At 39.1% G+C, this 10,866-nt stretch overlaps 1 pseudogene; it reads left to right on the top strand.

Moving 5' to 3' along the window:
- Window positions 1-211: 211 nt before the first annotated feature.
- LOC143880604 (EIN3-binding F-box protein 1 pseudogene) lies at window positions 212-1,272 on the top strand (annotated as a pseudogene).
- The last annotated feature ends 9,594 nt before the right edge of the window (window positions 1,273-10,866 follow it).

The raw sequence follows: 10,866 nt of genomic DNA, 5'->3' as shown, positions 1-10,866 counted from the left end.
ATGCTTCAAGATGATTGCATGTGCATAAGTTTTGATGTCTGAAAAGAGTTGATTTTTAAGATAGCTTTCTTCATTTACTCCTTGTCTAGGTTACTTGGTTCGAGTTTAAAATCTAAGCTATGTCGTTGAATTAATTGAAAGTAAAAGCATTTGTCTTGAATATGTGTTGTGTGTGATCCATGTCTGGTTTATGTTAATTATTTTGTGAGAAATGATAGAATCGTGCTCTAAGATTAAGAATGAGGGTCTGTGGGCTATTGGCCGCTGCTACCTGAGTCTAAAATCTATTTCCATCAAGGACTGCGAGCTTGGGGGGGGCAAAAGAGTCGGTAGTCTTGTTTCATCAACCCCAGCTGTCCTTGCAAAGATCAGCTTGAGTCTATTAGCATCGCTGATGTCTCTCTTGTGTTCATAGAACGTTATGGAATATTTGTTATAGATACCTCTCTCATTAGCCTGCAGAGCGTGAATGAGAGTGGTTTCCTGGTCTTGGGCAAGGCAATTGGTTTGCAAAAGCTAAACTCCTTTATAATCACCTAATGCCGTGGTTTAGCAAATATAGGACTTCAAACTGTAGGCTGCGGTTGCCCAAACCTTAAGCAGCTGGCTCTTCGCAGGTGTTTCTTCTTGTCTGACAATGGGCTGAATGCCTTTGCGAAATTGACATGGTGCCTTGAAAGCCTGGAGCTTGAGGAGTGCAATGGGATCACCCAGTGTGGTGTTCTTAGTGCACTTTCAAACTGTGTAACAGCGATGAAGGCACTGTCTCTGGCAAAATGTACTAGAATTAGAGATGGAGTTTTTGGTTCGACTCTGCTCCCTCCTTGCAATTCTCTTCAATCCCTTACCATTCATAACTGCCCTGGTTTTGGTAGTGCTGGATTAGCCATGGAAGGGAGGATGAGCCCGCATTTAAAGAATGTAGACCTTAGTGGTCTTTGCGCAGCAGCAGACGCTGGACTCTTGTCTCTCCTTGAGAGCTGCGAATCGAGGCTTGTTAGGGTCAATCTTACTGGCTGCATCAATCTCTCTGATATGGTGATATTGGCCATGGCAAGGTTGCATGGAAGGACACTCCAGCAGCTGAGCCTTTATGGTTGTAGGAAGATCACTGGCGGGAGTTTGACAGCACTCACGAAGAGCTGTGCTTCCCTTCTCGACCTTGACATATCGAGGTTTGGATTCACTGATCTGGGGGTTGCTTCCTTGGCCTGTGCAAAGCAGCTCATCATGCGGGTCCTCTCTCTCCGACCTTTTAGGGGACTTGCTTAGTCCGAAAAGCATTCCTCTCTCTTCTTTAGCGGATTTTCCCAATCTTGTTGGTCATGTAACCTCATTCATTAGCTTTCTTTTATTGTCAGTCGGGGGCTATGATGGCGATAGTCGGAGCCTCCCCTTTAGAGAGACAATTTAGGTCTCTATAGAGCTAACCCAGCTTCTTAGGATTTGCTCAGTCCAAGTAGCGCTCCCCTCTTTTGTTTAGTAGGCCTACCCAACCTTTTGGATTTCTTTTAACTTTTTTTTATAAAAAGAACCCTTCTCTGGGCTATGATAAGGTTACTTGAAGCCCGTCTTTGTGTTTTGTGATTCACCATTTCTTTGCACTTGAATTTGCACAAGTTGATGCCCCCCCTGTTATGCACCAAAATCTATAAAAATCAGAAATATTATTGCATGCATTTGTATAATCTATTAAAAATTTTAATATTCTTCTCTTGTACTAAACTTTGAGTTAGGTTTTGAAGATGAATGGATTGTCCAGGTGAGACTATTTTGAAAGCTTATTTTACTTAGGCTACCCAGCGGCTGGTCTGGGCTAATTAATTTTATTTCAATAAATTGTTTAATTGAAGGAGGAAAGCAGATGACTACTCTATTCGATATTATCGACATGAGTACTGTCTGATTTCAAGGCGGTTTGTAGGAATATTATCCTGTGTATTTGTGATATCAGATGATTACTTTAGCATCATCTGATTTCACCCCCATATCGGGGCAGTGGTACTTGTGGTTGGGCATAGAAGTGTTTAAATGTTGTTTCTTGCTTTATTAGGCTATCCAGCGGCTGGTCTGGACTAATTAATGTTGTTTATCATTGTATGATTGCTATTATTACAGATTGTGCACTCTTTAGTTGTAGATCATATTTTGCTGATATTTGATTTGATTTTATAATAATTGATTGGAATTCGCCAGATTATCTGATAGCATTTTTCTCTCTCTTTGATTAGACTAGCACAGTCTTTTAGATTTCTGTTAAATTTCTTTAGATGCTATAACCTGTACTAGGAGACATACTCTGTCTCGTTAGGAAATCCTCCTTTGGAGGCAAGCCTCATTTGTAGAATCCTCTCTGGGATTGCACCTCAGTTCGTTCTTTTGTTAATTAGAGACCAATTTGGTCAATTAGTTGTCTTAGCCTTGCTTCCCCCTTTGCAAGGGCAATGATAAGGTTGCTTAGAGCCCATCTTTGTTTGTTTGGGAGACCCGTCCAGTCTCATTCCCTCGTTAATCCTCTTTGTGTGCTTTTGGTTTTGGAAGAACACCCTATTCGGCTTGGCTTCATACCCCTACCCTTATGGGTATTGGGTTGCACATTTGTTGCACCCTGAGGGCTAGGTAGCTGTCCGGCCCGGTTGGGTGTTTTACCTTTGCCAAATATGCACAAAGTCTCTTATTTCCTTTTAGACCCGCCCGGTCTCATTCCCTTGCTAAGCCTCCTCTTTGTGCGCCGTTTGGCTTTGGGAGAACATCCTACTCGGCTTGGCTTCATACCCCTACCCTTATGGGTATTGGGTTGCACATTTGTTGCACCCTGAGGGCTAGGTAGCTGTCCGGCCCGGCTAGATGCTTTTACCTTTGCCAAATTTGCACAAGGTCTCTTATTCCTTTTGCTTGTAAGCTTCTCCTTAGTCGATAGTCCATTCGCATAGGAGTCAGCCTTGATTAGAGAGTCTTTGACTCATTCATCCTTTAGATAGTGTTATTAGAGAGTCTTTGACTCATTCGCCTTTTAGGTGGCGTTATTAGAGAGTCTTTGATTCATTTGTCTTTTCAGTAGTGTTGTAGGAGAGTCTTGGATTCATTTGTCTTTCAGATGTTGTTATTAAAGAGTTCTGACTCAATCTTTCTCTTTTAGAGAGTCTTTGACTCATTCATCCTTTAGTCGGTGTTTTTGGAGTCTTTGACTCGTGTTTCTATCTCTTAGAGAGTCTTTGACTCGTATATCCTTTAGTTGTTGTCAATGGAGTCTTTGACTCGTGTTTTCGTCTCTCTTAGAGAGTCTTTGAATCGTGTTTCCATTTCTTTCAGAGAATCTTTGGCTCATTTATTCCTTTGGTGATGTTATTAGAGAGTCTTTGACTCATTTGTCTCTTTCGCAGTTTTCTTAGAGAGTCTTCGACTCATTTGTTCTTTCAGTTGGATTTATTAGAGAGTCTTTGACTCGCCTTTCCTTTTGCAGTATCATTAGAGAGTCTTTGACTCTTTTATCCTCTAGTTGCTTTTATTAGAGAGTCTTTGACTCGATTGCTTCCTTTGTGTTGTTATTAGTGGAGTCTTTGACTCATGTTTCATTCTCTTTTAGTGAGTCTTTGACTCATTCGTCTTTGACGCTTTCATCTCTTAGTTGGTGTTATTAGAGAGTCTTTGACTCGTTTGTTCTTGTTAAGGAGTCTTTGACTCATTTGTTCTTGTTAGGGAGTCTTTAACTCATTTGTCTTCTTCGGAGAGCTGTGCTCGCTTGTGATCTTAGATCATTCCTTCGCCTTTGGCGTTAGTTTACTTGGTTTAGGGGTTTCCCCTGTTGGCTCTAGGGTTTGGCCCTAGGGTTTTGCTTTGTATTTTCCCTTAGGTCTTTGACCAAAAGGGTGAAAACTCTTTAAAACTTCAAAAGCATTGGAAAAAGTTTTAAAATCCAAAAAACATTAAATATTTTAAAACTCAAAAACATTAGAAATTAAATCAAAAACATTTGAAAAACCTTAAAAAGCCTAGAGTGTTGAGTGTTTTAGAAATAGTCATTAGAAGAGTTCGTTTCGAACTACGTTGGCTTGATCCTCTCTCACGAGGTACGTAGTGCAGCTTGGGATTTACATCCCAAGTCCAGCCAAACTTTTTTGTAAATAAATGTTTTAAACCTTCTTTAAAAACCTTTAAAATCTTGTTTTCAAAAGATCTTCCTCTAGAGTTAGGAGTTTCTCTTAGATAGAGAGTTTTAGAGTTAGGTTGTGTCTTTTGATAGGTTGTTTGTTTGTTTGTTTGTTGTGTGTTTGTTTTAGAGTTAGGAGTTTGTCTTGGATTTGTTGTGTGCTTGTTTGTGTTTGTTTTAGAGTTAGGGGTTTGTCCTAGAGTTATAGGAGCACCTCCGTCCGGTCAGTTGGCGATTCACATCGCCGACTGATGACTAGAGTAGGATACGCTAGTCCACCCTTGGTTTTCCTTAGGAAATACAGCCTAGTTACACATAGGTTGTAGGAACTACCTGCATTAGCCTAGGGCTAATCTGCATTTAGTTAGGGCATATAGGGTGTCTTAAAATTCACAATTCACTGGAATTTAAATAATCGTACAATAAACTTTAATAATTGGTCCGGTCTTTTAGATCGAGTTTAGGATAGAGGGCTAGGTGTCTTAGGCATCCTAGCTTAGAATAGGCGCGAAGAACTACGTTGCCTTGATTCTCGTGGAGGCGGGGATACGTAGGCTTCTTTGGATGAATATCAGACTATCCGAAGACTCGGGCTAATAATTTAGAGTCTTAGGATTTGTTGTACAGTTATTGTATTGTTTTGATGTGTTTTCTTACTCTCTTGTACTGATCCTATACCTTTTGCTGTAGCTTGCATGTGTTTGCACATCAGAACTTAGACACCCATTAGGTTTGTCACTCATAACCTAGCTATGCTTAGGTGGCACATCTTTCATTTTATTTTATGTGTGCTTATTATGTTTATCCTCAGGAAATGCATGCTTAGGTAGACGACTCCTGAGGATTGTTCCCATTTCACATGATTTTTATTCAAACTTCTTTGGAGTTACTAAAAATGGCATAAGAGACCAAGTGCTTGCACTCGGACGAATTGGGGGTGCTCTCAGACCTTCCCCATTCGTAACCAGGCACGAACCCATATATATTTCTGGTTATCCATTGCACAGAGGATTTGATTTTAGGGTTCCATGGCATATCCATGGATGGCGACTCTGAGTTTATTTCAGGTATGTCTTGGTTTCGAGCCTTGGCTCCGGATCGAGACATATCTCTTTCTTTTTATATCGTCACTCGTGCTATGCTATGAGGGTGGCATCCGTTTTGAGAGTTCCTTGGTAGAGCTCTCCTTCACACGTGGATGATCCAGAGGGTGGTAGGGACTCGTTCCCTCGCCGCCTATCTCGGATCGGGGTCCACAACATAGTGGTTTCAAGACTGTAAATTATGGTTCCAAAGTGGTTGATACATTGTAATACTACTTTATTGGTTGTCAAAGTGGTGATGACTGTATCATTGGTGTTTTAAACATCTTGGAACCATTACATAGGCCTCGGAACCACAATTTAGTGCTTCCGAGAGGTTACATAGTGGTTCCAAGAGTGTAAAATTATGGTTCCAAGAGTCCAAGTAGTGGTTGGTACATTGTAATAGTATTTTAGTTGTTGTAAAAGTGATCATGATTGTATCATTGGTGTTTTAAACATATTGGAACCATTATGTAGGCCTCGTAACCACAATTCAGTGGTTCCGAGAGATTACATAGTGGTTTCAAGACTGTAAATTATGGTTCCAAAGTGGTTGATACATTGTAATACTACTTTATTGGTTGTCAAAGTGGTGATGACTGTATCATTGGTGTTTTAAACATATTGGAACCATTATGTAGGCCTCGAAACCTCAATTTAGTGGTTCTGAGAGGTTATATAGTGGTTCCAAGAGTGTAAATTATGGTTCCAAGAGTCCAAGTAGTGGTTGGTACATTGAAATAGTTTTTTAGTGGTTGTAAAAGTGATCATGACTGTATCATTGGTGTTTTAAACATATTGGAACCATTATGTAGGCCTCGGAACCACAATTTAGTGGTTCAGAGAGGTTACATAGTGGTTCCAAGAGTGTAAATTATGGTTCAAAGAGTCCAAGTAGTGGTTGGTACATTGTAATAGTATTTTAGTGGTTGTAAAAGTGATCATGACTGTATCATTGGTGTTTTAAACATATTGGAACCATTATGTAGGCCTCGGAACTACTAAATTGTGGTTTCGAGAGGTTACATTGAGGTTCCAAGGCTGTAAATTATGGTTCCAAGAGTCCAAGTAGTGGTTGGTACATTTTAATACTATTTTATTGGTTGTAAAAGTGATCATGATTGTATCATTGCTGTTTTAAACATATTGGAACCTTTATGTAGGCCTCAGAACCACAATTTAATGGTTCCGAGATGATACATAGTGGTTCCAAGACTATAAATTATGGTTCCAAAGTGGTTGGTACATTTTAATACTACTTTATTGGTTGTCAAAGTGGTGATGATTGTATCATTGGTGTTTTAAAGATATTAGAACCATTACGTAGGCCTCAGAACCACAATTTAGTGGTTCCGACAGGTTACATAGTGGTTCCAAGAGTGTAACTTATGGTTCCAAGAGTTCAAGTAGTGGTTGGTACATTTTAATACTATTTTATTGGTTGTAAAAGTGATCATGACTGTTTAAACATATTGGAACCATTATGTAGACCTCAAAACCAAAATTTAGTGGTTCCGAGAGGTTACATAGTGGTTCCAAGAGTGTAAATTTTGGTTCCAGGAGTCCAAGTAGTAGTTGGTACATTGCAATAGTATTTTAGTTGTTGTAAAAGTGATCATGATTGTATCATTGGTGTTTTAAACATATTGGAACCATTATGTAGGCCACGAAACCACAATTTAGTGGTTCCGAGAGGTTACATAGTTGTTCCAAGACTGTAAATTATGGTTCCAGAGTGGTTGTTACATTGTAATACTATTTTATTGGTTGTCAAAGTGGTCATTACTGTATTATTGGCGTTTTAGACATCTTGGAACCATTACGTAGGCCTCAGAACCACAATTTAGTGGTTCAGTGGTTCCAAGAGGTTACATAAGGGTTCCAAGAGTGTAAATTATGGTTCCAAGAGCGAATGTGGTGGTTCCTACATTGTAATAGTGATAATGAGTGTATCATTGTTGTCTTAAACATCTTGGAACCATTATGTTTGCATCGGAATCATAATTTACGGGTTCCGAGGGGTTAAATAGTGGTTCCATGAGTGTAAAGTATGGTTTCAAGAGTGCAAGTAGTGGTGCCTACATTGTAATAGTATTGTATTGGTTGTAAAATTGATGATGAGTGTACCATTGGTGTTTTAAACATCTTGGGACCATTACGTAGGCAGTGGTTCCGAGAGGTTACATAGTGGTTCAAAGAGTGTACATATGATTCCAAGAGTGAATGTAGTGGTTCCTACATTGTAATAGTGATCATGAGTGTATCATTGATGTCTTAAACATCTTAGAACCATTATGTATGCCTCAGAACCATAATTTTCTGGTTATGAGGGGTTAAATAGTGGTTCCATGAGTGTAAAGTATGGTTTCAAGAGTGTAAGTAGTGGATTCTACATTGTAATAGTATTGTATTGGTTGTAAAATTGATCATGAGTGTATCATTGGTGTTTTAAACATCTTGGAACCATTACGTAGGCCTCGAAACCACAATTTAGTGGTTCTGAGAGGTTCAATAGTAGTTCTAACATTCTAAAGTGGTTGTAACATTGTAAATTGTGGGCCCATCTTTGAACAACGTAGGCCCCGCCCATACCACACCATAGGATAATCCCAACCGTCCATTTGATGGGCCATAAACGTAAATAGGTTGCGTCCCAAAATATCATTTCCATAGGCTGATCCTAGCCCTCCGATCTAAATATAAACTACATCTTATGGAACCTCTATAGATTGTAGGGTTGTGATCATCCTATGGAAATGATTTTTGGGGCACAACCTATTTACATTGTGGCCCATCAAATGAATGGTTTGGATCATCCTATGGAGTTGGTCGTACAGTAACATTAAGGCTCGTCCACAACATAGGATGATCCAAGCCGTCCATGGTTTGGATAATCCTATAGAGTTGGTCATACAGTAACATTAAGGCCCAATCGTAGGCCCCATCGATATTTTTCAAATTGAAGCGTACCTTCCACAACATAGGATGATCCAAGCCGTCCATGGTTTGGGGACGGCTTGGATCATCCAATGGTATGGTTCGTACAGTAACATAAAGGCCCAATTTAGGCCCCACCAATATTTTTGAAAATGAAGTGTACCGTCCAGACTATAGGATGATCGGAGCCGTCCATTTGATGGGCCATAACGTAAATGGTTTGTGCCCCAAAAATCATTTGCATAGGATGATCACAACCTCCAATTTATGGAGGTTTCCATAATAAGCAATTTCTCTTTATATCTGAGGGCTAGGATCATCATATGGAAATGGGTTTTTGGGACACAATCTATTTACGGTGTGGCCTATCAAATGGACCGCTTGGATCATGCTATGGTCTGGACGGTACACTGTCATAGTGGGGGGTTGGATTTGGGCACCAAGGAGGAGAATTTTGGGGGCCCATCAACTGTTCATGTTGTGGAGAGAGAGAGAGAGAGAGAGAGAGAGAGAGAGAGAGAGAGAGAGAGAAATGTGCACTAACATGATTCAAGAGGAGTGGGGACACGCTACATCATCAACAGAGGGGGAATGTAAAAGAAGGCTTTGAAGAGGGCTAAGAGGAAAGGGCAAAAGTGACAGCTTATCTCAATAATATAAAAGGGTAGTGTCGTCCATTCCACTCTCTGACCGTACCTGACAGCCCCTTTTTTTATGAATTTAAAATGTCTACCCTTGATTCACAATTTCACTAAAACTTTGCATTTTTTAAATAATTTTCCCAAGACTAATTTATCTGAATAAATTGCAAACTGGTACTAAAAGTGGACTAGACAAAACATTTTAACTTGTTTTTAAAATTGTAGTTCAATCCATGGATGGTCAGATTTGAAATGGATCTTCACCGAGACATGTGAAGTAGAATCTGAAAAACACTCAGAGTCCTAATAAATCCAATCTATTGCAATTTGTTCTACCCATAGTTAGCAAAACATGATACAGTAAAATAAACCCGTTCAAGAATCATTCGAGTTTAATACGGTATTAGTTTAAAAAAGTTTAAATAAATGAAAACACAAAAAACACATTTAATACGTTTAAAATTTGTCTGGATAGTTGCCCAGAAAACACTTTTTTTTATGACATAGGGTATCCCACCCCATTTTAGAGCGGGACTAATCCCTATGGATGCATGCAAGCACCCATAAACCACGCGCATCGGATTTACTATGGGGGGATTCGAAAACACATTTAATACATTTACGTTTATGTGAGTCTCTGTGGGACCCGAGGTTGGAGTATTGGGTCCCACAAAAAGTCATAAACATATATTTGTTTGCTTGAATATACAATGGGAAAGCATGGACGTTCCCTAAAAATGGTTATTGAAAACCTTATACATATAAAGTTTCATATGAATATTAAATACGGTATAAATATAAATTTCTTCTTATATATATATATATATATATATATATATATATATATATATATATATATATATATATATATATACAAGTATCGTTATAGATAATAAATAGCTTGTAGATGTAAATTTCTTTATAGCTATTTATTACCTTATAATGCTTAGGTCGGGCAGGATAGATGGTGGGACTAACTGCAACGGCGTGAACTTGTAGTTTAAGAGAAGTGATACAGCCCCCTCTACTGTATTATTACTACTCTTTTTACATTAGGGGGTGGCACGGAGAAGAAAAAGGGGTGAATGTATCATTTCCCTTTCAGACCATATCAATGAATCCAATTTATGTGCACGTGATATGCACGCATGGGCTTTAGATCTAGTTTTATCTCTTTCAAATTTGCATGTACCTTAAACCCTCTATAATAGCAAAGGGTGTGGGGGTGTGGAAATATCAATTACATGCTTACTTTTTATTTTCAGATGTAATTGATATTTCCACACCCTTTGCTATTAGACTATTAGCAAGGATAGGAAAACGGGATCCTGTGCTTAAAAAGAAACGGGCCTCCTTTATCGTGACACATGCCCGTAAAACACAAATAGAGAGAGCCAAATCGATGGGCCCTATCTACACCTTCTTTATTTTTCAGTACGTAATCCCGTTTTAGAAGTGTTTTCAATTCAGATAATAGTTTAGTTTGGTATAATAATTTCCTTAATTAGGGAAATGTTATCAGAACTACTGTATTTTGATGAGGGCACTCCTCACATTATTAAAAGTACAGTATAGTCCGCACCATAGGATGATCCAAACCGTCCATTAGATGGGCCACGGCCTAAATAGGTTGTGCCTCAAAAATCATTTCCATAGGTTGATCCTAACCCTCCGATCTGAATATTAGAGGGTTGATCCTAACCTCTATAGATCGGAGGGTTAGGATCAACCTATGGAAATAATTTTTGGGGCACAACCTATTTAGACTGTGGCCCATCTAATGGACGGTTTGGATCATCTTATGGTGCGGACCATACCGTACTTTTAATAAAGTGAGGAGTGCCCTCATCAAAATACAGTAGTGCTGATAACATTTCCCTTTCCTTAATTTATTTATGTTTATGAATGTATTTAATGAGAAATTATATGATGGGTGGCCGTCCAAACATGTGAAGTTTAAAATGTACGGTACAACACACTCCATACGATGATCCAAACCGTCCATTTGTTGGGCCACAACTTAAATAGGTTGTGCCCCAAAAATCATTTCCAT

The sequence above is a fragment of the Tasmannia lanceolata genome, unplaced genomic scaffold (assembly GCF_043159265.1).
Source record: "Tasmannia lanceolata isolate RefF3 unplaced genomic scaffold, GAP_Taslan_0.1 ptg000007l, whole genome shotgun sequence".
In the NCBI taxonomy this organism is placed as follows: domain Eukaryota; kingdom Viridiplantae; phylum Streptophyta; class Magnoliopsida; order Canellales; family Winteraceae; genus Tasmannia; species Tasmannia lanceolata.
This window is presented reverse-complemented; position numbering and strand designations above follow the sequence as displayed.